This window comes from Pseudorca crassidens, chromosome 9 (genome assembly GCF_039906515.1).
Source record: "Pseudorca crassidens isolate mPseCra1 chromosome 9, mPseCra1.hap1, whole genome shotgun sequence".
Classification (NCBI taxonomy): domain Eukaryota; kingdom Metazoa; phylum Chordata; class Mammalia; order Artiodactyla; family Delphinidae; genus Pseudorca; species Pseudorca crassidens.
This window is the reverse complement of record NC_090304.1, coordinates 93039856-93062734: the sequence shown is the minus strand read 5'-3', so window position 1 is coordinate 93062734 and position 22879 is coordinate 93039856. Positions and strand designations below refer to the sequence as shown.

The 22879-nt window shown below is 44.7% G+C and overlaps 1 long non-coding RNA gene across 1 annotated transcript in view; it reads right to left on the bottom strand.

Moving 5' to 3' along the window:
• Positions 1–22879, bottom strand: part of LOC137230887 (uncharacterized) — a 74459-nt gene that overhangs the window by 34104 nt on the left and 17476 nt on the right. Inside the window, exon 2 of the long non-coding RNA XR_010946286.1 lies at positions 6091–6209. This is a non-coding gene — a long non-coding RNA (uncharacterized lncRNA). The remainder of the gene's footprint in view (positions 1–6090; positions 6210–22879) is intronic.

Genomic DNA, 22879 nt, shown 5'->3' with positions numbered 1-22879 from the left:
TGGCCCGCTGATATCCCTCCAGCAGTTGCAGTAAAACGGAAATTAAGTGCAGTGTCATGGCCATTTAGGGCATTAGGAATGGAAGGCGCCCTGGAGCTGCTTCCTGGCCCCTTGCCCGCCTTATGAACAAGGTGCACTCGAGGACTTGTGCTGGGAGAGGGAAATAGCTGGAGCACAGAGACTTTCTCTGCAGGTAGGGATATGAGGAGAGGAAGGAGGTGAGGGAAGTCTGTCCCAAATCACCTTGGCTGAGAAGGAAATCAGCTTGATAAGTGAGGAAAAGGTATCAAGCTCTGGATGAAACTCTTTAAAGGGACGTTTTCCAAGTTGCGATTTTCTCCGGGTCCTGAATTTCCACTCTGCCCCCCCACCTTCCACCCCAACACACACACAGACACACAGCCAGTGTGTGGAGAAAGGCATAGGCAGAGGACCAAATCAGCATCCTCTGACACCCCCCCTCGCAACATCTGTAACTTGCTTGAAGCCTTCAGTCTACTGGGTCCCTGCAAGCCTTCACCAGCCAGCGAAGTTCTCTAGCTCTGAATCTGGGGAAATCCTGCCCTGGGTCACCATCCAGCCCTGGATACTAGGGCTATTTGCTAAATCCAGTCCACAGGCCCCAGCACTGGAGGAGGGGCTGAGGGCTGGCTGCTTTGCTACTCACCTGCCAAATCTCCCCACCGACCTCCATCCCCATACAGCCCTACTTCCTCTCCTCACTCACCCTGACCTTTATTTCTGGCCATTGTCGGCTCCTCCTAGAAATTGCAGAGCCAGACAGATTTGGGGAACGCAGCAGAGCGAGGGAGCACCATGGTTCCCTCTGCCTCTTTCACCCCATTCCCACTGACACGCACATGCGCTTCAGGGGTGCTTGTGTCACCTCCTGCCCAAGTCAGGCTGGCCTTGGGGGGACCCCAGGAATCTCTAAACAGCCAGCCCAAACCTTCCACTCAGCACGCTGCTTTCTTATTTCTTTGCCAACAGCTGTGTAGCAGAGGTGAACTGGGACATGGGAAACACCAGCTCACTCTGGATAGGGGAAAAAAATTAAAAAGCCCGTTTTTCTGTCCTGTCAGGTCTATTTAAGTATTTAATGAGGTGAGATAGTACCAATAAATTTAACATGGCACAATAACTCTGATGATGTGGGCCACAGACTAATAAGCTTCCATCCCAGGGACAGAAGAGTGATCTCGCCTTCACTAGATCTTATCGGGTTTGATTGCTTTGTTCAGATATTAAAAAGGTTGAGCAAGGACTTTCGGGCACTGCCACAAATCTGTGCGTATACTCCCAGCCGAGATAGATTGAAGCCAGACCTCGGAATACAAGGCTGTTTATTTTAATTGACAATTGAGAGGAGTGGAATAGGTAGAGGGTGGAGGGTGGTGGGAACCACAGGGGGGCCCTGTGATTAGGTGGCTGGATGGTGTGTTTTCCCCTTCTCTTCAAAGTTGTGGCACAGTTTCAAATCTGAAGGTCTATCCAATGGAGTGTCTACTCCTGAGGCTTCAAAGAGTCTTTTCCCCACTTGTCTTGGGCAAGGAGACAGGACATTGACCCACGTGTCACCAGTTATTTCTGTCCTCACCTCCCTCGGGTGAGGCCTGCTGCAGACGTTTCCCAGGCACTCATGTACAGTCCAGGCTGCTACCCCCAGATGCACAGAGCCTCCCCTTGGCCCGCAGATTTAGGGGGCCGTCAGTAAAGCTCTTTGAGGTCAGAGACCACATGTCCCACTTCTAACTCCCCACAGCATGCAGCAAAGACCAGAACTTCTAATGTGTGATATGCACACTTTGCGGGTAAGTACAACAACTTCACACTTGGCCTATGACTGCCATCTTTAAGTTAACATTTAGATATTTATATTAATGTACATTGTATGCATAAGCCTAGTGCCACAAACTTGCCCTTGGTAACTTATTTGTCTGGTTCAAGATAACTTTGTAGTTTCCTTTCCTAGGACTTGTTAAGCACCAAAAGACATTTTGAACTGTACATATGACCAGATGGTTAGCTGTTCTTGTTTTACTTCCTTTGACAATCTTTGAATTAAAAAAAATCAAATTAAAAATATATATTATATACATATATATATATATAACTAATACGTCACACAAAATATCACGGATATTATTACTCAGGATAAGGCAAAATTAGACCATAAGTTTTAAAGATGAGTCAAGTTCAAGTAAATTACTACAGGGAGAATCCAAAAGAGTCAAGTTTGGGAAACACTGTATTCGCTGATTTACTATTTGATGGATTAGTTGGTTGGTTGATTTGTTGGTGCCTTTTTGGTTGACAGATTTTTTTCCCCCAAGATTTTATCATGAACATTTTCAAACATAACAGAAAAATTGAAAGAACTGTGTAGTGAACACCCATACACCCACGATTTAGATTCTACAATTTTTATTTGTTTATCACATACCTGTCCATCTAGCCATCTCCCATCAATCTATCTTATGTTTTTGCATGCATTTCAAAGTAAATTACAGACATCAGTACACTTCAACTTTAAATACTTTAGCGTGCATATCATTAGAGTTCAATATTTGTTTGTGGTTCTTTTTTTTTTATTTTGGAAGTAAAATTTACATACCACAAAATGAGCAGAACTTGAAAATGAGTTTTGATAAATGCATACACCTATGTAACCCAAAACCCTATAAAATTATAGAACATGACCATCACCCCAGAAAGTGATGGTCATGCCCCTCCTCATGCCCCTCCCAATTCAGCCCCACTCCCTTCCTACAGAGACAACCACTGTTGTGATTTTTTTTATTGTATATCAGTTTTGCCTTTTAGAGAACTTCATGTAAGTCAAATAATATACTGTGTACTCTTAGGTAAGGCTTCTTTCACAATGTAAGGCAAAATGTTTTGCCTGTTGATGCAAGTATCAGCAGCTTGTTCCTTTTTATTGCTGAGTGGTACTCCTCTGTATGTATCAGTGCTCCTGTCAATGGACACCTGGGCTGTCTCCAGGTTGGGGACATATAATCAATTAAGTTACTATGACCATTTTCCTACAACTCTCTTTGTAGATATACATTTTTATTTCTCTTGGATAAATCATTAAGAGTCTTATTAGTGATCATAAGACAGGACTATGTTTTAGTTTTAGAAGAAAACTCCCAGATCATTTTTCAAAGTGGTTGTGTACTGCCACCCACAATGTCTGCGAATTCCTGCTCCAATAACTTTGCCAACATTTGATATTGTCAGTCTTTTTCGTTTTAGTCACTCTAATGGATATATAGGAGTTGAACCCTTTTTAGTGTGCTTATTGGCCAGTTGTAAACTTTGCTTAGTGATGTATCTGTTCAAATCTTTTGCCCATTTTTTTGATTATGTTGTTTATCTTTTCATCCTTGAGTTGTAGCCATTCTTGGTACATTCTGGATACCAGTTCTTTGTCAGATATGTTTTGCAAATATTTTCTCTCAGTCTGTGGCTCACTTATCTGTTTTCTTAATAGTGTCTTTGGTGAGCAAAAGTTTCCTATTTTTATAAAATCTAATTTATAATAATTATTATTGTTTTATTTTATGGCTATTGATGTCAGTGTCCTAAGATATCTTTACCTACTACCAAGTCACAAAAATTTCCTAGGTTTTCCTGTAGAACCTTTATGGTTTTTAGCTTTTACATTCAGCTCTATAATTTGTCTCAAATTAATTTTTGTATATGGTAATTTTTGTATATGGTAATTTTGTATAAAAACAGAGCTCAGGCTAGATCCCAGGGCCTTTCACTGTGCTATACTGTCCCCCTCAAAAATGAATGTCACATTCTCTGTTATCCAAGAGCTTATGTTTTAGTGAGGAAGTCCAATGTATTCACAACCAGCCATAATAGAAGGCATTTTCAGTTAAGGCCCAAACCAGAAGTATGTGCCACAGGAACATGGAGATTCTGGGTAATCACGGAAGGCTCCCTGGAAAAGGAGGTCTTTGAGTTGGACCAGAGATGTGGAGAAAGAACACACCAGTCAAAGATATTCCAAAATGAGCAAAAGCTCTGGGGTAGAAAAGACTAAGCTCCTCAGTGTTAAAATCTGGATCCCTGTAGGTATGAAGCAATAGACATTGCCATGTTAATAAAAGTATTTTGATGGTCATAATACTACTCCTCACATTCCTTCTGATGGAAAAAGAGTCAATGGCTGGGGCAAAGGTCCTATGAGTTGATATTTCTTTTACACTCTGTCCCTGAAGCTATCAAAATTATGAATTGAAAACCCTGTGTTTCTGAGTGTGTTTAGGAAGGCAGGTTGAACAACCTCAAGGTAAGAAAAGTGTAGGAGGGGGAAAGGAAGCAGTAGAGCAGAAAGAATTCATAAGTTGGTGTCAGCAGACCTCAAATTGAAACCTGTCTCTTAAATTTACTAACTGTGTGATCTTGCACAAGTCATGTAACCTTTTGACCTCTCATTTCCCCATTTGTAAAATGGGACTAATCATAACGCCAACCTCCCTAGGTTGTTGTGATGTGTCAAAGAAATAAAATATGTGAAAGCACATCACCCTGGGCAGAGAACTGTGCAAAGGGAAAGTAAGTCATCATTATTATAAAGAGTTTTCTTGGGGCTCAGCTCTAGGAGCCCATACTGCTGGGCAATGACTCAGGGAGGCAGTAGGGTCAAGGGAAACAAAGGTACCCATATTTACAGCCAATCCCTGACCAATGTCTTCCCTCCTCAAAGACGAAGAGTTGGTGGATACACACACGGATAGCCTTATTTTTTAATCTTTCCCATTCAAAGCTGCCCTTGAAGTTTACTTAACTCTATATCTACTGTGCCTTGGGGCGGGTGGGTGGTCTTAGGAGAGGAGAGAAGGTAAACACAGGTTATTATTTCCCCAGACTACATTTACTCCATCAGATGGAATAGGCTAGGTTATGCTGCAGTAACAAACACAAAGTCATACCAACCTGGAACAACAAAAGGTACTATTTTGTGAGCAATATAATAGACTGTAGAACAGAGCTGGGGACTTTGTTCTTTATCTCCTCACTCCAGGACTAGACTAACAGAGCAGCCACCATTTCAAATATTACCAGTCAGTGTGACAAAAGAAAAGCCAGTTTGGGAAGATCCTACATCAATAATACAATGCTCTGGCCTGGAGTGGCACTTGTGACTTCGGCTCACAACACATTGTCACCTGGTCAAACAGTCAAACCCAACACTAAGGAGGCCAAGAAATGCAATCCCACCATGTGTTTAGAAGGTGGCGAACTGGAAATGTGATAATAACTCTTATGGCTGCCCTCTTCACTGGACCCATCATGCTGTTTCACATTCGGTGGCTTTGTACGTTCTGTTTCTTCTGTTTGGAATGACTTTATCTCTTCCTAGAGGCCACCTATTCCTCTTCTAAGACTCATTCAAAGGTGCCGTCCTCTCCTCTCGAAGCCACTCCACAACTCCTTATCACATTGCATTGCAATGTTGAATTTATCTGTATATTTCCCTGCTACACTGAGAACTCCTTTAGAGAACAAAATAAATGCCTGTAGGCTGAATAAATGAATTCTGATCCTCCTTGCCCAAGATGGTCTGATCTGAATCCCTTACCCCTCCCTCAGAAATGGCCCAGAATGTTATGGAAGGAGAAAAACAAGTTTTGCCTCATCCTTTCCCAGTGTCTTCACCATAATAGTTCACATTTAGCAAGTGCTAGCTTGTACCAGGCACAATTAAGAGTGCTGTTTGGCATCTAGTTTAATCCTCACAACAGCATTATAAGGCCCCTTGAGTTAGAGATTGCAGTATTAAAGTTTAGAGAGGTTTTGTGACCTGCCCAAGGTCACACGGATAGTAAGTGAAAAAAACAGGCCTGGAACCCAGGCCTAGGTCAGAGGCTAAAACCTGTGCTTTTAGCCACTCACTGTGTTGCCTCCATGGGTTACAGAGATAGGCCACTGATAGGCCCATTCCCATGGGCTCTGATTGTCCCACATTTTATAAGCGCACCACTGGCAACAAAGACAGTGAAGTCCCTCGTCCATGGTCCCTAATCAAATGTGTGCAAAGATTAGAGAATGAGAATACACTAGAAACCTTACCTCATTACAGCTCCATTTGGTTGGAGCCCAAAGGAAGACCCATCATGGTAACTGGCCTGCTCTGACCACAACGAAGAGAAGACTGGTATGAATAGTTCATCGAATTGAGATTATTTAGCCTGAAAAAAGAAAATTAAAAGTGACTTAATAAATGTTGGTTGATGACCAGATGTTTACTAAATCCACTGAGGATAAAAAAGACAGCACTTAAAATTCAGCTTGGGGGATTTCAATTAGGCAGAAAGAAGATGTTCTTAAATATCTTTGACTAATGAGGGATGATGGCGTCTTCTTTGAGTCTAGAGGCCTATTCAGTTATTTATTCGTTTATGTATTTAGCCACTTAGTCATTCATTCTTTTAGCAATCATTTATTAACCAGACACTGTGCTAGGTACTAGAAATAACAAATATGAATAAAAATAATTCTCTGCCTTTGAGACTTTCTTCTTGGAATCTTTTTCCAAGATGTAAAATTTCTTTGAAAGATACACAACAACTCGTAACACTTTGAATACAAATACATTTTTACATTTCCCAGGGAGGCCCTGGTTACCAGACATGATGTATATTGCTTGAGATGGTAAAGGATGAAAAGAAAGGGAGGGAAATTTTTATGGATTCCATTGGTTTCCTATGGCTGCTGTAACAAATTACCGCAAACTTAGGAGCTAAAAACGACATGTATTTAGTCTCTCACAGTCCTGGAGGTCAGAAATCAGTTTCACTGGGCTGAAGTTGAAATGTTAGCAGGGCTGATTCCTTCTGCAGCCTCCGAGGGGAGAATCTTTTCCTTGTCATTTTCCATTCCAGTGGCTGCTCGTATTCCTTGGCTTATGGCCCCTTCCTCCATCCTCAAAGTTCATCAACCCAGTCCTTTCCTTCTGTCATCACACCTCCTATCTCTGACTCAGACCCCTCCTCTTTCTCATTCAGGACTGTTGTGATTACACCCTGCCCATGATGATAATCTCAAGGTCCTTACCTTAATTACATCTGCAAAGTCCCTTTTGCCATATAAGGTGACATTCACAGGTTCTAGGGATTAGGAGATGGACACATTTGGGGAGCCATCCTTCAGCCTGCCCCAAGGACAGAAAGAGTATTACAGCAACTGTGCCTATTTGGCCATTGTATCAGGATTGGCCCTGACATTCTACATTGCTGAGGTCGCTATGGACTATGGGAGAGTGTCTTGGCCAGTGACACGTAAATAGCTGATGCTGGCAGAGTCGCTGGATTTACCCTGTGATACGGTCAGCCCTGTGGGGGAGTTTAGGTATTGTACTGGCTAAAGGCAAGGGAATAGATGAAATAAACCTTTCACATCCATTCCAGTTCTGTAATGATGGCTAACACTTATTAAGCATTTATTATGTGGCAAGTACCAAGCTAAGCACCTTATATATTTTCAAGTTATTTATCAAAGTAATCTGTGTACATAGTTTAAAAAAAACTAATAGTGCTAAAAGACTCAAACAACAGCAGTCTTCTGATCTACCCTTCCTCACCTCTTCCATCCCACAGAAACAACCTCTCTGAACTCAGTACTTTCTCCTGGCATTTACCTCCAATTTTAAATAACCTGTTTATACTGCTATTTCTTGAGTTATCAGTTTTAGACAGTTTCTATTAAATTCCAATTATTGCAGTTGAGAATTCGCTTTCTTGTACACTGTGAACCTTCTTCCTACTGTCTCTCCCCTACCCTTCTGGTGTAATTATATAACAATTACTATAAATTAGTAGTCTACTATAAATTAGTAGTCTGTATTTATACTATTAAGACTGCATGAGGGGGGCTTCCCTGGTGGCGCAGTGGTTGAGAATCTGCCTTCCAATGCAGGGGATATGGGTTCGAGCCCTGGTCTGGGAGGATCCCACATGCCACGGAGCAACTAGGCCCGTGAGCCACAACTAGTGAGCCTGCGCGTCTGGAGTCTGTGCTCCGCAACAAGAGAGGCCACGATAGTGAGAGGCCTGCACACCACGATGAAGAGTGGCCCACACTTGCTGCAACTAGAGAAAGCCCTCACACAGAAAAACGAAGACCCAACACAGCCAAAAATAAATAAATAGATACATTTTAAAAAAAGACTGTATGAGTATTATTCACTGCCGAGACACGTATTTTACCATAATTATGTGTCATTTCTCATAGATTGTTTTTCCTGGAGTTTATAATTGCCTGACTTTTTAAAGTTGCTGCTTTACATGAACCAATTACTCTTTTCTTTCTCCCAAATGCTCCAACTAATCAATCACCTAGCAATAATTTTCAAAATATTTATATCCGTCAGTTTCTTTTCTCCCCATGGTCCTCCATTCTCCCATTCCAACCTGGACGTTTCCCTTTGAGGTAGGTGCAGGACTGTTGTCCCAGGACTTGACTATTGCCATCTTTCTACACTGGATACCCACAGCAGATAAGTGCCCCACAGCAGGTAAGTGTTAGACCTCAGATTTGAATACACGTTTGTCTACATCAAAACCCCACATGCTTAGCTACCATTGCTATATGGCTTCTATAATTCAAGCATTTTAAAGAGTGGCTATAAAGTTTGACCAGGAGGTAGTTACCACGTGGAAGTAGTTACTGTTGGTGGTTGTGTTGCTTCTGAACTCTACGCTTGCACAAACAGTGCAAACTTTCAAAACAGATGACAGTTCTCAAAGTGTTGGGATTTACTCATCACACCTGGAATAAACAGCATGCAAACAGGGAATTTTTTTGTTTTAACCTCACAGACATTTCCATGTGAGTTTGTTGCCACTTTGGGAATCCTTCGTTCCTACTGTAAGGCTTTGTTCAGAAGCAACATCTGGTGGCTGTGGGTTTTTTTTTTTTCTCCCTGATTTATTTATGTTATCTACCTTTTCCCTGTGGTCTGGAAAGACTTCCAGTGGGCATATAGCCTGCCCAAGCAGAGGGGCAATGCAGCTTCTGTCTGAACCATGTACCGCTCTCCCCATCCACCCCCTCTCCCCATGCACTCACACACACACAGACTCCTGGGCACTCAGCCCCAACTCTATTGAAGACAAAAGAAGGGTCTGGTCAGTGTCAAAAGATATGAGTCTTATCAACCTGTTTGGACTGGAATCATGAGGGTAAGAGGCGCAAGGAAGGGGGAAGAATAGAAGGGAGCTAAGAGAGGATTTAAAGCTGTCTCAAATATTCCTAAATGCAATTTTGCATCTTCTCTTTGATACTCCCAACTCTAACACAAACATAGACAGATACCATGGAAAAGCCAAAATTACAATCAGATTTTACTATCTATCTAGGTGACACCATAGAGTCCCCAGAGGGTATAAATCCTTGCAGAAACAAATGCCCAGTGATGCAATTGCACTGTAGTGGTCTTACCCCATACCTCTCTCTCCTACTTTCTCCCTTTCTCTTTTGTTCTTTTTCTTCTCCCTCCATTTTTTCTTACTCTCTTTCCCTTGTTTTCCTCTGGTGCTCCTTCCTTTAAAAAAAACATCCAGCCACCCTCTATCTGTTTGTGCTCTGTGCGCGGAGCTCGGGGACCTCCCCAGAATAGTTTATTATGGCTTTTCTGTTTAGCTCAACTGCAGTCTAGCAGAGGTAATACAATCATGTCTCAGCTCCATATGGTCTCAGAGGCTGACAAGCAGAACAACCTCTGCTTTGTTTGTGTTTTACTTATGGTATTATGGGAGCCACGTGGGGCTGCTGGGCAAGGTTCCTCCCGCAGGACAGATCAGAGAAGGAGCCAGGCTCCACATCATCCCTGCCCACCTCCTTACACACACACACACACACACACACACACACACACACACACACACTCTGCAACAACTCAGGGCATGGTAAAGACAAGAGGATAAGAATCAAACCCAGAGAACATCAGGGGGCCCACAGGGAAGGCAGTGTTTCGGGGATGGTGGAGGTGAGAGGGGGAAGGGAAGTCATATTTATGGAGGTGTGCACATATTCTTCTAGACTCTTAGGTAATAATCCTCATACAGCTCTTTGGAATATATATTGTGCCTCATTTTCTCTCAGAGGAAACTGAGGTCAGGAATCTACTTGGCTTTTTAAATTTTTTTTAATTTTTATTTTTTTAATAGATCTTTACTGCAGTATAATTGCTTCACAATACTGTGTCAGTTTCTGTTGTACACCAAAGTGAATCAGCCATATGCATACACATGTCCCCATATCCCCTCCCTCTTGAGCCTCCCTCCCACCCTCCCTATCTCTTGGCTTTGGCTTTTTCCCTATAAGTGGGAGAACTGGCATTGAACCTTTGTGTGTTTGATCCCCAAAGTCATTCACAGTTCATTTCAGTGTTTCTGTCTACAGTGGGTGGTGGGGTGGGTGCGATTCTTAACAGCTCTTCTCAACAAAGAGCCCAGATACTATAGGCAGTGACATAGGGTAGATCACCACCCTCCCAAACTTGTAACAGAACATGGTTATGTAAGGTCACAGGGGGTACCATCATCTTTAGACCCCAGAAGGCATACGTCCCCAACCCCGGCCACTGGAACAAATGAGGTTCTATGTCTCAAAAGCATTTCGAAAAAGGTGAGATTTCAGTGCAGCACGCTTACAAGATGGCGTCATCATTGCTGCAATTACAATAATGAGGTTTTACCTAAAAATGCAGAGGATGACTCGGTGGGGAGGAGTTAGGAATATGTTAGAGATAGAACAATGGAAGGCCCAAGCCATGAATAATTATTGGGTATCTTTAAGGTTCTACAGACTAAAAAAAAAATTTTTTTTAATTTTAAAGCATGTGGTAGACAGATCCATGGACCACATAGCTTAGATTTTTCTGGAAAATTCCAATTCTAAATATTCTCTTTAATGGAAGAGAACCAATGACAAGTACTGTAAGGTCTACAGTTGAGCATCTGAACCATATGAAATAATAACAACAGCTAATATCTGTTCCATGCTCTCTGTGAGCAGATTCTGTGCAATTCATTCACTATCTCATCTAATCATTGCAACCACCTGTGATGCAGATGCTATTATTAAGAGTACCTGGCTCACAGAGGCGATCAATAAATATTTGTTAAATGAACATCACCTCTGTTTTCACCCCAGAGAGACTTCATAGCATGTCCAGCATCACACAGCGGGTGAGGGTTGAGTGGGATGTGAACCCAGGCAAACCAACGGCCACCTGCCCGCTAGACCCCTGCCCAGCACAGCCTGCATTTTTAACCCCCTCATTCTGCTGCTTCTCCATAAGGCTCTTAGATGGACTTTTCCACCTGAAAAATCATGTGATCCAACATCTAATTTGCAATATCTGCCCACCCTATATGCAAAACGTGGCCAAGGGATCCTGTGTGGCTCCGGGTGCCATGGGGATCCTACAAAGGTTGAAGAAGTATTAAAGGTATAAGGGCTGGTTTCCAAGGAGAAGCAAACTGTTTCCCTGGAGAATACTGACAGCCCAGGCTATGGGCACCACTGTCTGGGGAGACCCATGGGTGGCTCCTTTTGATTCTGGGCTTGAAGGAGGGATTGGAGGGGAACCTCTCTGATACCAGGAGGGTGCCAGCCCAATGCCCTGGTCCCAGCCACGAGCAATGACTATCTTCTCCTTCCCTCTTCCCCTTCAGGCCTCAGGCCTGAGTCACAAGGAGTGATCCTAGTCTCTCATTTGTATCTAGACGATTTCGTCAATTTTACTCGCAGTAGCTGGAGCAATGGAGGCAGTGAGAGTTTGCATTCGCAGGGCGCTCCTTATGTACTAGTGACTTGATTCACATTTTCTCATGTATTCTCCTCACCCGCTTTGTGAGATCAATTTTATGAATCCCGTTTTGCAAATGAGGAAACTGATATATCGCAGATTAAAATGAAGCTAACACAAAAAGTCAGCACCAAAATAGGAATAAATAAATGTTACAGGTAGCCTTGAAGAAGAAAAGGAATTTTTTAAAAATCATGCTTAGGAGCTTAACCATGGGAGAAAGTAAGGAGAGAAGGTTCCTTCTTTCCCTTGGAAACAGGAGAGGGTTACGGGGAAGGTGACATGTATATGACTGTATTTTTTAGTACAAGCTAATTGAACCCCCTGATTCTCCTCCACCATCTGTGTCCCAGACTCACTATCTCACTATCTTCCTCCCACCTACCGCCCAACAGCTAGTCACTATAGTAGCCTGGAGCCCACAATAACTCCTAATTTCACCAGAGCCAAGAAGAAAGCTTTGTACTCTCTGCACCCACAACTGGGTGCCCCTAAAAAAGAGTGTGTGCCCAGCGTTCATTCATGCTACAAATATTTGTTGAGTCCCTGCCATGTGCCAGGCACATTTCTAGACATCAGAACAGACCAGTGAACAAACCAAACCAAACAAAAAAAAAAAAGAGAGACCCTGCCTTCATGAAGATTATGTTCTACCAAAGAGGCTTACAGTGTTGGGGATCATCACTTCCTCCAAGAAAAGTCAATCCACCAAGGAGCCCAGAAATAGTGACAGAGCTTTGAGGTGCTAAGCTTTGCATATGAGGCCTGTTGTCACATCCTCCCAGCACCAGCCTTTCCCTCAAGGGCCTTTTGTTCCAACAGAGTAAGGCAATTCCAATTCCCCCTAAGTCAACCCTGCCCCAGCAGTGCCTCTGACTAGGCCCCTCTCAGCCCCTGCACTCCAAGCCCTGGCTTCTTCACTGGTTTGCCTCATAAATGTATAATGCCAGTCGAGGAAAGGCACCCAGCCCAACCCGCTCTGCCTTGCATCCATAACAACCTTATCAAAGGGTTTTTTTTCCGAGCACGGAGAACAGAGAGCCCTCCAGGTTTTGATTCATAGCAGGTGAAGGCTGGATGGGCTGAGAGCTGATTGAAATCATCGAGGTCAACAAAATACAGCTGAGAGTGCACAATAATTGAGAGAGAAGCATCACTTCCTTGTTTTTTGTGATCCCGTGCACTTTAGAGCTCCTGCTTAAAGGGAAGTCTTTGTCTTACACACTTTATGGCATCGGTGTGCGTCTTATTTGTATAAACTTCGGGTTTTGCTGACCCAGAATTTCCCCTCCCTTTGTCCTGCAGTCGACTAGGTATTTTGGTAGGGGTGAGGGGATGGAGACTGAAGGGGGCTTTAGACTCTCTGGATTTTCATGTTGGGAGGAAACACACACACACACACACACACACACACACACACACATCCCTCTTTAGGTTTTGTTTCAGGAGAAGAAATTCAGCACTCTACCATAGCCCTTTGGTGCTGATAGGAGTACTGTGGTGTATCAAGGGTACAATTCTAACCAACTCAAGGGCAAGTGACTACACTGTATTCAAAGTCTGCATCCACACATCCTCACACACACACACGCACACACGAGCACTCGCGCATGCACACACACACTCCCTTTAAAGCGGTTCTCTCTGGACTGAGCGTCCACTGAAAGCAGGAGCTCTGTCTTGCTCAGGGGCTCCTGAATATGAATCACAGAGCTCAGCACAGGGTTGTTGGTTGAATGAATGACTGCCCAGCTGAGACTTAGCGATACTTCTAAGTATCTCCTGAGACTTTGCTTTGCCAGGAGATATGGATCTGTAGATGAGCTTTAGTCCTTACAGGAAAAGAGAAAACCATCATGTGGCCACAGCACCGAGAGGGGATACTCGCGAGGGAGTAACTAACCCAGAGCCTCAGGGGACATTGGCGAGGCGTCAAGGACTTAAATGGAAAGCGACATTCTTCAAACTCTGGGGTTAGCACCTTTGTTAGCTGTGAATTTGAAGGTGGTGCTGATTTGGACTCTTGTTGAGACTGGCTCAGCTAGTCACTATAGTAGCCTGGAGCCCACTGGATTCCACCCCGCCAGAAGGAACTCAGCATCCTGCTCCCCAGAGGGTTGATGATGTATTCCATCTCACTCTCCACCCAAAGAAGTTTGCTGTCTATTTGAGCCCCTCCCTGTGAAGACAAGTCCTGACGTCTTAATCCCTGGTCACAGAGCTGAACTAGGGAAGTTCTCACGACTACCTTCTAACCTGGGAGTCTGTTAGTGGTAAACGCAGAAAGATGTTTCTTCTTGGATTGAAAGCCCTTCCTGCGGGCTGAAAAGGGACCCTGAAAGCACATGCTGCCATCTACATAAGGGAAGTAGAGACTTCGTGGTCATGTTATGCTCACCTCCCCATTTGTAGAATTAGAAGAGGTTGAGTCAGGTTCCTTCAGTCAGTAACAACAGGAGCCAGATAAGCAGCCCATTCTGCCATCATCACTCATATTGGCCATGGCAAAGGCCTCCAAATGTGTCTCTCCCTATGTCTATCTATGTTTCAAACTGCTGCCCCAGTAACACTCCTGAGAAATAAACCTGACAGATAATAATAAGTGTTGGCAAGGATGTGGAGAAACTGGAACCCTTATACATTGCAGGTGGGAATGTAAAATGGTGCAGCTGTTCTGGCAAAGGTTCAAAAGGTTAAACAGAGAGTTACCATATGACCCAGCAATCCCACTCCTTCATACCCAAGAAAACATATGTTTACACTAAAACTTGTACATGAATGTTCATAGCAGCATTGTTTATAATAGCCAGAAAGTGGAAACAACCCAAACGTCTATCAACTGATGAATGGATAAATAAGATGTGGTATATCCATAAAATAGAATATTATTCAGCATTATGGAGGAATCTTGAAAGCATTATGTTAATGAAAGAAGTCAGTCACAAGAAGTCACATATTACATGAGTCCATTTATAGGAAATGTCCAGAGAAGGCATAGCTATAAAGACAAAAAGTAGGTTAGTGGTTGAATACACACACACACACACAAATTGCATTTTACATATTTAATAGTGAATTGCATGGTGTGTGAATTGTTTCTCAGCATAACTGCTACCAAAAAAATAGAGGGAAAAATAGTTAAATCTGCTAATTTTCCTGCTAAAGACTTCAGCTTCCCATCACCCAAAAATAAAACCCAGGCTCCTGGGCCTGCCACCAAAAACGTCCCTTGACAATTTGATTCTACCCTATTTTTCAGCTTCATCTTCCACTCCCCTCGATAAATTCCTAAACCCCAAGCCTCTTCTGTCCTGGAACGGAAAGTGCTGTTGCTGTCACAGGAACCCAGGCCTTTGCATTGTGCCATTGCCATGTGGAACACCTTTCCCTGATCTGCACCTGCCAGATGCCGGTTTATTCTTCAGGATTCAAGATGAACATCACCTCTTCTGGGAAGCCTTTCCCAGCTTTCCCAGGGATGGCTTCCTGCGCTTCTGGGCTGCCACAATATGCTGCGTATAGTCTATTCGGGTGCTTATCACATTTTATTTTAATTACCTGTCTACATGGTGCCTGGACTGTGGACTCTTCAAGGACAGAGGTTTTGCCTTGTTTATCTTCATATCCTCTTCTCCACCTGACTCCCACCACATGTCGCTAAACAAGTGCAGAGAGACAGAGAGACAGAGAAGGAGAGAGATACTTGCACAGCTAGGACCTTGCACAGCTACCGTCCAACCCATAGGTAGTTAACAAATGTAAGAGGAAATATTTTTTTCTTTCTCTATAATTGAAGTACATTGACTTACAATATTATATTAGCTTCAAATTTGTAGCATAGTGGTTCAATATTTTTATAGATTATACCCCATACAAAGTTATTAGAAAGCATTGGCTTTATTCCCTGTGCTGTACCTTACATCCTTGTGCATTACTTACTTACTTAATACCTAGTAGTTTTACCTCTTGATCCCCTTCACCTGAACAAGTGGGAACATTAAATATTCCCAAACATTAAAGGGAGGAGAGAAGGGAAAGCAAGCGAAGGAGACAGACTCTGGCACGGGAGGAATGAGATTTGCATCTCATCCACTTGTTCCAACTGAGCTACCTTGGTTGATAACCAGTTTGCTCCATCACAGAAGATAATACATAGCTGAGTGGTCTGATGATCATATATAATAACAGTAGCTGAGTGGTGACCCTGTGTTGGTCACACGTGTTAAAGGAGTTTACATACATGATCTTATTAACCCCTGCAACAACCCTTTGAAAGAGTTACTGTGCACATTTCTCAGGTGGGAGAGCTCAAGGCATTCAGAGGTCTAGTTCTGGACCCCAAAGCCTGAGCTTTCAATCACCTCAACAATTTGCATGTGTAAACTGCTAGTTGCTACTGATTGTTTCACTTTCAGAGGATCCTGGAGGTAAAGAGTGCTGGGTACCATTCTAAGAACAGCTTCCTGACTTGGACTCGATTCAGTTCCAAGTGCTCTGCCTTGCACATCAGTTGACTAACGTGGGCCTCTCAGATTTTACCACGGGGCAAATGTACACATGTTAACCTCCCTGCACTGCTCACTGCCCAGCCAGGCCTCATTCATTTTGAGGACCCAACGCAAACGCAGTCTCCTTTAAGACATCTTCTTAAACAACTAAACAACGTTTCCTGTATTCTTCAAGGCCTTACACTTTGAATCACTTATTTTAACCACAGCCTCTAAATTTCGCCTTCCATTCAGAGACAAAATTGTCGATTTATACCCCTGCTTCCATCTCCTTACCGCCCGCCCACTGATTGGGTGGCATCCTGCAATGCAGATTCTATCCTCACCACCCCGTCAGAGCTACGTTCTCTGACATTAGCTGCAGTCCCGCCTCAGGGCCAGTTCTAACACATCTTCCAGGGCACTGCTCCCTGGTTCTCTCAGCACTTGACACATGACAGCCCTGACTCTGCCCTACTGGACCCTCCCGCCTCCCTCCTCAGCGTGCATCACTCCTACCCTGGCCCTCCCTCTCCCCACCCCCACACTCCTTTCCCTCCCTGGGCCTGCCCGAGGCTCAGGTATGTGGCCCTAGACCCTCCAGCCTTCACACTCTGTACCTTGAAGTTCGATGTCTTCTGTATCTCAAGCTCCAGCCCTATCTTCCTTCCTTAGCTCCAGTGGAGCATCTCCAACTGCCTCTGGACATCTCTACTTGTATACCTCACTGTCACTTAGCATTCAATCTGTCTGGACCCTGTGAGTGCTTCTTTTGTATGATAAGAGCTGTAAATATCTTGAGAAACTATAAGATACCTCTCCCGTTTTTCCTTACCCCACACTAAACTGATCTCTATCAAACCATCACATAAACTTGTTTATGCCACCAAATGAGTCAGCTGAGATGGGAATGTTCATTTTTTCAAGAAGATACCTAGATCTATCTAGATCTATCTTAATATCTATCTAGTTATCTATTTATCTATCATCTAGCTAGCTAGCTAGCTAGATCTATCTTGATATCTATCCACATCTATCTATATCTATATATTGCCTGAGATATCAGGGCCTGTATTTCATAGCAAGTCCCTGTCAATGAATCATCAAGAAATCATCGTTTGGTACCTACTCTGTGCCTGGCACTGTGCTAGATACATCTTTGGTGATTGCTACATAAAACCCATCGTCAAGCAAATGACAGCATGTACCATCTCAAAAATAGCATCGCATAAAACCAGACCATCATCTTCCCCCATGGCTGACCATCATTTCAGTCATCCATGTTTATAACATGGAGTTTTTAAAAAGGACAAAAACAAACAAAAAAAACCAGAGTGTTTTTTTTTTCTTTTTTGGGCTATTGTTTCTTCATTTTCTCCACCCTTGCCCCGAATCTGATCACTCCCCTAATCCTGCTTGTTCCCCTTCCTTAGCTTCCCCTGTGCCCATTCTTTCCTACTCTTCACCTCAGCATATACATTTAGGCCCTTGTTACTTTATGATGAGGTCTCTGCAATGAGATCTTTTCTCTGCAAGTTTTTCCACAACCTCTTTCTCTTCTAAAGGACCGCTCAGATCTTTCAAATTAATCCTCCTAATACACCATTTCCAGGGACTCACTCTCTCTCATTACATTATGGAATCTTAAAGTCAGGAAGAACCATGTAGGTCTTTGAGTCAAAACTCCTACCCATTGTTGCCGTCCTTCTCTCTACAACACAGCCTCCTCTTGATTCATCCAGAAATGGGGAACTCACTCCATGGCAAGTGGTCCAGTCCATTGCTGCCCTGACTGTTAGAACATCCTTCTCAAGGTGATTTGACTATCTTATCATTTCCACCCATGGGTTGAAGTCCTCTATTTTCACTTCCTACTATCTCTTCCATTGCTTTATTCTAGTTCCCTAACCCCCCAAAGATGTTGTCTATCCTCAAACTCCACTCCACCCAGTCTCTCCCTGCCTCCAATCAGCTTTTATCTTCTTTGTCCCCATCTACTGGGCAAAGAAAGGAAAAGGGCAGGAGGCTGATTGTAAAAAGGACATGGTATCTCTAATGCCAAAAAGAGAAGCACTCTCTCCCTCCCTCTCTTTCTCTGTCTCTCTCTCTCCCTCTCTTTCTCTGTCTCTCTCCCTCCCTCTCTTTCTCTGTCTCTCTCTCTCCCTCTCTTTGTCAGTGTTTGATGCACTTGCACGTATGTGGCTTGTGGATTCCCATGTGTGTGGCTCAGTTTACCTGAGTTCCATTTTCTGTGTTCACCCAGAGTTCCGAGGATGAGATCACGCATAAGCAATGTAAATGTTGCATGATGCTGAAATTGTTCGCTAATATACCAATCCCATTGAAACAAGTCCACCGTTAATCAGAGAAAACTCTTCCAGGCATTTACTATCGCACGCGCACACACACACATAGAATAGCTTCAGAGCCAAGTTTAAAACTAGAGCCATAGGTTAACACTAAAAAATTAAACAAGTTGAGCTGATGTTTACTTCACTGTTTATTACAGTTGAATCTGTAATACTCTAGACCAATGGATCTAGGACAATTACCTCCACCGCCAGGGTCATGTGGCAACGTCTGGGGACACAACTGTGGGAAGTGCTATTGGCATCCAGTGGTCAGGGATATTGCTAAACATCCTACAGTGCCTGGGACAACCTCATCTCCAAAACAAAGAATTATCCGGCCCAAATTAGAGTAAGTTCAGGAACCCTGATGTAAACCTACTCCTCTATTTTTATTTCCTCCTCCTGGCCTGCCTAGATTTGAAATCCTGTGTCGGTGGGACGGGTCAGAGCACTGGAAGGCTGCCAAGGCAATGCCCACTCCCAGCAGACCTGGAGGTTTGTTGTGTGACCTCTTGTCCATGCCCTGACCTCCTGGGCCCCAGGTAAGCCCATTCAGATAATTAGGTTAGAAAAGCAGACACTTGGCTAACTACCAGCTGCTGTGTCCAGGCTGAGTTTCCTCGGGGAGTGAGGGCAGAAGGGGGAAAAGAAAACAGAGGCAGGGTAGCAGGATGGGGAGAAGTCCAGGCAAGGAAGTGCGGATGAGGTTGCAACATTATGGGAAGCCTGAACGTTTCTTACCTTCCATCAGCTAATGATAAAAACATGTCTCCTTACAGCTTAGTAAAGCTTTACAGGTTACAAAGTGTTCTGCATGTGTTATCTCATTTAATTCTCACGACCGCCCAGTGACAGAGGGAAGGCAGTGATGACTGGCCTGTTGATAGAAGGGGAACGAAGTATCGGGGAGACTCCAGACCTCAGGGTGAGCTCAGCACTTAGTACGTTTGGGAGAAATACTTAAAAGACGGAGAAAGGGTGGAACAGAGGGAAGAGAAAAAAGGAAATAAATGAGATAGTGAATGTCAGGACAAATAGAAAGTCTTTGAAAATAGTCGATGCTCCATGAATGTGTGTTCACTCATTATTTGTCTTTAAGAAGATGAACTCTTTGTTAGGAAAATGAGATCATTACCTCAACAGAGTGCAATGGAAAGAACTCTAGACTGGGAACCCGAATCCTGGAGGGGCCCCCACTTTTGCCCTCCCTGACCCGCTGCCTCACCTGGCTGGACTGGGCTTCTCTGAAGATGGGGAAGTTGGAGTCTACCGTTTCGCGGGCGCCTTCCAATTCTTGAATCTCCTATCTCCTCCTTTTTCAACCTCCCCGGCTGCTCAGCCCCAGCTTCACCTGGCCACAGGGTCTGGCCAGAGCCCACAGCAGCTGGGTAAGGACCAGAGGGCTATAGCTGGTCCTTTGTATTTGTATAAACAGCTCTTGCAACCATCCAAAGCACCATCACAGGCATTGCCTTTCCATCTTCACCACAACTGTCCGACTGTCCAAGGGAGACAGGGTAGGGATTACAAGCCCCTCCCTTTCTGGATGGAGTCAGCACAGAATAGCAAGAAGAACACCAGATGAAGCCTCAAGAGACGTGCTCTCTCCCAGGTTGTTACCTTGCTATGGCTCCTTCCCCACTTACAGCACTCCAGAGACTACTCTTTGCCATTAGAATGACACCTGGGCTCTTCACCTGAACCCACAAAGGGCCCCCATGACCCAGACCCTGCTTATCTTTCTGACTCTCCCTTCTATCACTCCCTGCTTTGTCACTCTAGCAACACTGGCTTTCTTTCTGTTCCTTGAACCCAAGCTTACTCACTCTGTAGAGCCTTTGCCCTGGCTGTCCCCTGTCTTGAGAGCTCTTCCCCCAGATATCCACAGGTGGCTCTTCCACATCATTTGGGTCTCTGATCAGAAGTCCCCTTCTCAGACAGCCTCTCCTAACCACTCTAGCTAAAGTAACTCTGATGTTCCCACGCCACACCCGTTATTTTCTAGCCTCTGATTTTATATCATTTCTTCACAGATTTAGGAGGGAACACTGCTGATGTTTCCTTCCATGTGGGGGATACTTCCATTAGACAGAGGAACACTACTGGTCTCTCTCCCTAGCTTTTACTCACTTCTCTGCAGGGTAGGTATGTCTTACCTGATTGGCAAGTTTGGAGAAGGTGCTAGGACCACCTGGCTCAGTCTCTCCCTCTCTTTCTGGGATCTGCTTCGTGCAGAGAGCACGAGCGCTGCTCTGCCCTGGACCAAGAAGCAAGCTTCGTGGAAAAGGTTCTGCCCCTCAGGGGAAGGCTTGTGACTGACCATCTCTGTCTGGGAATGGATGGCAAGTCTGTCTAATCCCAGCGTCAGCACCGTGAAGCCCATCACTGCTGCACTGCTAAGCTTCATCCTCCAAACTAGCTATGATGAGCCATAAAGCTGGTGCTTGCGTTTCCACCGTCTAACTCATGTGTCTGTCTCTCCGGCAGTTCAGAGCTCAGGCTGGAAACGGCTGTCATTAATGGGCTCCACTAAACCACATTTCCCTCTTCCTGAAATCATCGTATTTATTGGTTGATTCATTTATTCATACATCTATTGTCTGCACACACACCCCACCCCACCACACACACACACACACACACACACACACACACACACACACACACCTCCCTACCACCCCCTACAGAATATAAATTCCTTGAGAGCAGGAATTCTCTCTTTCTCTCATACATCTTGTGCCTGGAAAAGTTCAAGTAAGAGCCAGAAAGTATCTGTTGAATGAATAAAAGAGACGTCCAGGGCTTCCCTGTTGGCGCAGTGGTTGAGAGTCCGCCTGCCGATGCAAGGGACACGGGTTCATGCCCCGGTCCGGGAAGATCCCACCTGCCGCGGAGCGGCTGAGGCCGTGAGCCATGGCCGCTGAGCCTGTGTGTCCGGAGCCTGTGCTCCGCAACGGGAGAGGCCACAACAGTGAGAGGCCCGCGTACCGAAAAAAAAAAAAAAAAAAAAGAGATGTCCAGATGCCTTGGCCCTGCATGGGACTCCAGGACTTTTGCATCACTGTAGGATGGGGAGTCCCATTAATGACTAAGACTAACTTTCCAACTTGCTCAGGAGAATGGGAACTCAGAATTAGATTCAAGTTGATTTAAAGAATTTTTTAGAGTATTTCTTATAATCCTCAACTATAGATGAGATTCATATCTGTGAAATATGATTTCCCTGAGATTAGGAAGCTGAGGCACACTGAGGTCCACTTACTGAGGCTCCACGACCAGCCAGTGGCAGAGTCTGGATGGCTGCTACTTCCCTCCATAGCCTTCTCCACCTGCAGAGGCAAACTGGGCTCCGGCCACTGCCTCATCCAGAGAACCACTGAGGGCTGATTTTCCCTGTCCTTGTCTTTGCCTGGGTCTATCAGTCTCTGCCAGGTCTCCATTCCATTCCTTTCTAGAACCTGAGGGCCTTTAATCTGCTGACTGCACCATGAGGCATGTGAGAGCTCCACCCATACCAGGAGGCATGGCCTGGATTTTGCTGTCTTAAACCCAGTATCTGGGGGGCTTGGGTCCCCCTCGTGCTCCCCGAGCTTCATCTGGGCCTACTTGTGCTGGCCTGGGCAGTGTGATGGGCTCCTGCCCTGGTTTCCCGCTCAAGTCTGGGGCTGGAGAATGACCCTGAACACTTGCCCACTTGGCTTCCATCAGCTTATCCAGCTCTGCTAGCTTTCTCAGCTCCCGCTCAAGGACCATGCCCATCCCATTATCTGAGCCACTGCAGAGGGCTCTATGACAAACTCTAGAAGCCTGAAAAAGCAAAGCTCTGCCTTCTGACTCATGTCTAGAATCTCCATTGTCTACAACATCCCGCTTTGGATGTCAGGCCTGACTTGACCCTAATCTGACTTTGCCCCTGGGGATGTGAACCTAGAATTCCTACACCCACCATTTCTCTTCGGGAAACCCTTCAGGCCCACCCAGTCCACCTGCCAGCCTCACCCTCAGCAGCCCCTCCTGCACATCGAGTCCTGCCCCAGTCTTGGCCTGGCCCTCCATGGAGCCACTCTGGGTTAGGGTCTGCTGTCTGGGCAGCCAGAGGGGCAGCCCTGCCCTCTGGGGTGACTTCCTTCCTCCGCTGGCTGGCCATCCTCCAAGAAGGTCCTCTTCCGGAGCATTCCAGCTCTCTGCCTCAACTTCTCTCTCCTCCC